General features: G+C 31.2%; 1 long non-coding RNA gene across 1 annotated transcript; it reads left to right on the top strand.

Annotated features, from left to right (window-relative positions):
• The first annotated feature begins 564 nt into the window (after positions 1-564).
• On the top strand, positions 565-1,726 carry LOC111385311. The gene is made up of 2 exons (XR_002701050.1): positions 565-700; positions 915-1,726. It is a non-coding gene; the product is annotated as an uncharacterized LOC111385311 (long non-coding RNA).
• Positions 1,727-5,788: the final 4,062 nt, after the last annotated feature.

Below are 5,788 nucleotides of genomic sequence, written 5' to 3' on the forward strand. Positions count from 1 at the left end.
ATTGTATGTTATTTTTTTAATAAAAAAGTGACACTAAACTTTTAAAAGTGACACTGCGTCACTTTTTTAGATTCTCGCTTTTTTGAGTTTTTTGTCACCTTTTAAGTTTTTGTCACTTTTTGAAGAAGATAAAAAAAAAGTGATATAATATGTTATATTTTCCTAACATAATAATGCGTGTGGACAATGCACATGTTGATTATGTTAAGAACCGCCACTATGTTCACGTGAATTGTCCTAAATATGTTGATTATGTTGAAAACGTGATTACTAGTGTTGCACAAATGAATGGTTTTATTTTGGTGTTTGTTACTCTTTTTTAAGTTTGCGTCACCTTTTTTGAGTTTGTAAAACTTTTCTAGTGTTCATGTCACTTTTTTTTTTAATTTGGTCACTTTTTTTGAGTTTGTGAAAAAAAAAGTGACAATTTTTTTTTTTTTAATAAAAAAGTGACATTGTGTCACGTTTTCATTTTATACAGTATTTTTTACTTCCTAAAAACTTTTCATATGATTTTTCAAAATACATCTAATTTTAACGGTATTTTTGTAAGTTGCCCCTAGTAAAACCGAAAACCTCGATGAAGAAACCTGAAGAGGGATTTAACAAACAAGAAATAATTGCCCTAGAAATGGCCAAATCCTGCAAGGGCCTAGCTATGGAACTGGTCAATTGCCTCAGTGAATCAGACAGTGTAAAGGTATATATTTATCTTTTAAGTTTTCGGTTTAGTATGAAGAATTCTAAAAATGACATTATTGTACTTGGATTCGGAACTCATGGAGCCCGAATCACTGAGTACTCTGTAGTTGAGCCTTGATTTCGTGTGGTCATAGGTTAGGTGTATGCTATTGATAGTCTTGATTCTTAGTAATGAAATTTGACATAATTTGAGATAAAATGAATTATTGTAGGGGACAACCGGCCATATGGAGAATGTGCCAAGGAGCAGAACCCGAAAATTTCAAGCGAGTGTGTGGGACTAAGAGAAACGTATTTCAATTGCAAGAGAGGCCAGGCATGTCTTCTTTCTTTACCATATTAATCTTTGGAATATGTGGGATATCTTCATTTTAAACGTAAGGGAAGAATTATTCAAATATGTAACTTCCTTTCTGCAAAATTAATGGGGTGTGGTTGTCATGGCCTATATTTTACGACTTCAATGCATTTTCTCGAGATATTGATATTGAACTTATGCTTGTGTGGACCATTTTATACTTGTAAGCATGAATGCAACTTGGTTATGTTTAATTGCTGAAAGAGAGAATCTTCTGTGTTATCTATTTATTGATCATAATATGAATTGCGTAGTAGTACAGACATTGAATTGAGCACTAATTAATTGTGTGAGTTTTTTGTTGTTAACATAAGCCCTGAATAAATGTCTTTATTGTATTCATATTCAATGTTTATGGTGTAATCAGGTATTGTTGTGTTTTTCCGTCCAAATCCAAAAATTGTTAAAAACTGTTAAGATGCAAAATGAACTCATAATAAATCATTAACAATCTTCAAAATTCATAATAGAATAATTTGAAGCGTGTAAGCAAACAAAAGAAAGATCTATTAAGTAATGAAAACGAAAATATTATTTTGTTGGGACAATGGATTATTCCCGAAGCTGGTCTATGAGAAACAATATTTTTAATGTTATTGGCTACTCCTAAAATTAGTCCATGAGAATCTTTACACCTTTTTTGGCTTACACCTAAAACAAAGTAAATAAGTTTGAGAATTAAGGATCACACCATAGGATCCTGGTTTGCTGCTGTTGTTTCTTCTCAAATGCTGGATGGCTGCTGCTGATGATTTGGAAAAACCTGGATGTTGCTGCCTGTTCTTGAGGCTGTTTGCTGCTGCTGATAGTCTTATGGATCTGCTGAGGACAATCAGAAATTGAGTAATAGTGAAATAGGAGTTGATGTATGACATTGATGAATGTGAGTACGAAAATTTAAATGCAGAACAAGGATCTGTAAGATGAATGCTATGAGGCTACTGGACTTGTAATAGCAATAAAACAGAGGAATGGTCTTTATCCATGGATATTCCGCTTATTTAAAAAAATGAAGTATTCCGTCCAGTTCCACTCTGATTAAAATTTATGGTTGATCTAATTAAAGAATAAGGTAGTACTAGTTGGAAATAGGCATGTTTGGATCAAATTGCACGTGACCATTGAGAGTATAGTTATGATATTTGTAATGAAGACGGCTTGATCCTATATTAACATAATTGATGGACAAGATTGTTCGTATATGCTTTTGGTTATGATAACAATAGTTTTAACGTCATAAAGTTATACACATTCATTAGATAGCATATGTGACCCAAGTGGAGGATTGTTGGCAAAATTTTAATTTGTCATGTGGGCCTACACATGTAATTAATTGTATATAAGACTATATTAAAGTTAAATAAAAAAATAGAGAGATCTAATAAAGAATTCAATTATTGGACTTAGGACATCTAAATAAAGGGTGGATCAGATTATATATGTAGAGACCAGATTCCTTTAGAATTATATTTTATGATGGGCAAAATACTTATGAATATATATAGAGTTATGATCAAACTTTGATTATGGAAAGGAACCAAATCAAATTGAAACCATTGGATTCAATTCCATTCCATAATTATCAATAGAACCGATGGTTTCAGTATTACAAGCAAAAACAGTCATGAAGACTAAAGAGGTAACTAGTTCAAAGCAGTTGTTGTAGATATTTATTACTTCATATTAGATAGATTCCAATAAAAATCAGAAATACAAGCAACTGAAATGCACAAAATATGATGCAGTTTAGGAAAATCAAACCACCAGCTTATCTTCCTTAGCCAGATGGTTTTTAGGAAGCTTGCAAAATTCTTCAGTCAAACGGATGCACTCGTGAACATTTTTAGGGGATACAAAGTTTAGTGCCACCTTTATGCATGACTGTACACAGAAAGACGTGAGAATATGGTTTGCAGCCAAACAAACGAAATAAATTGTATAATTCAGTTTGTGTATCAAAAACTAGAGAATTTGTGCAGGAAATTTTTCAGTTAAAACAGAAGCATCTATTTAGAGCAGGACACAGACTTAACTACCAATCTAAAGAACTAATCAGATTGGAACCAAAGACATAATTTTTATGTATTTCTATTTCACACTCGATACTTTAGAATAATAGAAAGAGAACAGGAATTTGCCAGCGCATAAACCTCAAGTTTTCTTCAAGCTCAAGGGATGAAAAGTAGGACAAAAAGATTAAGAAATTAGGAGACACCACCATAAAAAAGTATAGTACAGAAAACAATCTTAATATATTATCTTGTACAAGTTCTTGTAAGACCATTTAGTGATATCAGAAGCAAGCTGGGCCAAGATTTTCAACATTGTCAATAAATGTCACAACTTCATAAAGAGCTGGCCTTGTTCAAACTAATCAGGTCAGTTGGATAAATATATAATGTTGTTATTCTCCTAACGCAAAACACTGCTACATACTTATTCGTGATGCCTTACAGCAAATCATTATGTTTTTAGATTATGATGGCACAATTTAGGTGACAATACATGTAATACTAGATTACAAATTCATTAAACGAAATCAGATCTGATCAATTTAATTTAATCTATTATATATTATCATCTAGATTGGTGCCTCTAATATCAGTGAAACTATGTATCATTATTCCAAGTTCAAAGTTAAATTCAATTTCTATTGAAAGTGAAGACATTAAAAAACAAGATTTAAAGTTAAAATAATCTCTCATTAAAAGTGAGTAGATTCGAAAGTACTTTAAATTCTTTGCTCATACTTCCATGAAGTGCAAACTCGAAAGGGGTGGACTGATTCTAGCTGGTTAAAATCACTTTTAGATAATTAATTTCATTTCAATTGTAATTCATCCAAAGAGACATATCAAATACCATTTGTATAGCTCTTAGACATCTAAGGCATGCTCGATGTAAATTTTTGAGAATGAATTTTGTGAAAAATAATATTTCTGGATATTGTGTGATTAGAAGTAGGGAAAAATAATGGTCCACGTGTAAAATTATTTTATTAGAAGAATATGTATAACAAATGAGTTTAGAAAAAATGAATTTTAAATAATTTATACCAAACATGAGCTAATTGATAAGTGTATTTCATACACTTATTCGGGATTTCAAAATAGTAATATTTGATAGTTCTTTTGACAAATTATATCCTAAATTGTTGTATTTTATGTTTTATAGGTAAACTCTATAAATAAAAAGGAATAGAAGGAAAGAAGCAAACAATAACGAAACTTGGCAAAATCCAAAGTTTGGGAATTAAATTGGCTAGTGGATGCAAAGTTTGGAGATCAAAGTTTACACTATAGAAATTGAAGGACTCAATTGCATTATTTGGGAAAGATGAAACATTGGAGAGGAATATTAAATTAAATGGGCATTGAACTTAACTGGGCTTTAGCTTGGACTTGCAATTGAGAATCAAAGTAAAGAATTACTCGGGTTCTGTTGAATATGAAGTTGCTAGGTTAATATATATTCTTATGCTGGAGGAATTAAAGGGGGAGTCTATAATATTTACGCATAGAAAGAGAGAAAATAAAAGGGTAGAAAGTGAAGTAAAAAAAAAATAATGATAATAAATTCAGCTTCTTGGGGGTTGAATTGATACATTATTTCAGCTGTTTAGGGAGGAAAAACCCCCCCAAAAAAAAAAAAAAAAAAAAAAAAAAAAAAAAAAAAAAAAAAGGTCACCAGCTAGGAGGAAAAAATATTATACACACGCATAGGGCTGCCAATGGAGAAAAAAGGGGGCTGCAATATTATATATTTACACAAACATTGGGTTGCAATTTTGCTGAATAAGAGATATATACACAGAAATTTGTGTCAGCTATTTTTGGGCACAAAGAGGGCTGATTTTGGCAGCAACTTTAAGGCATAAAGAAGTGCTGAATTGATATATATACTCACAAAAAAGGGCAGCCAAGTAGCTGTTTTTGAGGGGGAAAAAAGAAATTATGGCTGGTGGATTGGAATATTTACACGGTCAAGAAGAATTGGAGGCAGAAAACACATGGAAGCTGGTGGCTTTAAGTGATTATATATATACAACCTACATTTGGAGCAGCTTTTGAAATAAAGATTGGAAGAGTTGGCGGTTGGAGAGACAAAACGAAGATGGTTGAGGAGCTGAAAGGGAAAAGTTTTATTTAGGCATAAAAGTTGGCGGTAACACGAAATTGCAACAACTGATCAGGTTTCGTTGATTTTTGGTGATATCTTTCATCATTTCTTTATTTAATTTCAACTCTATATTAGGCTAAATTTCATATTGCTAGTATGTGATATGAAGTTTTTGATTTAAATAATTAAATTGACGTTAATTTGTTTAAGTTTTTGGATGTTTATTATGGTTTAATTTTCTATTCAATTACTTGGCCAATAATTGAATTGTTTGTGAATTTTATTATCATCGTAAAAGATAATAAGGTCATTAGCACAAAGTAAACATTGTGAGGTTCGATAGATGATAGAGATATACCTTTATACTTCATATGGTTTTTATAAGATATTTTTGCTTGTTTAATACATTTATCATGTTCTCATCTTTCATCGAGAGATAGGAATGTCATATGAGGGAATAGATTTGATAACCGTCGAGAGAGATTTCAATTAAAATAGGAATATTGACCAACAATCATGATTTCAAATTGTAGTCCTTTAAAAGATTTTGACTATGAATCTTGATTTGTGGTTTTTACTCAAACAAAGCAGACTTTGATTGCAAAGCAG

The sequence above is a fragment of the Olea europaea genome, unplaced genomic scaffold, assembly GCF_002742605.1.
Source record: "Olea europaea var. sylvestris unplaced genomic scaffold, O_europaea_v1 scaffold312, whole genome shotgun sequence".
Taxonomy (NCBI): domain Eukaryota; kingdom Viridiplantae; phylum Streptophyta; class Magnoliopsida; order Lamiales; family Oleaceae; genus Olea; species Olea europaea.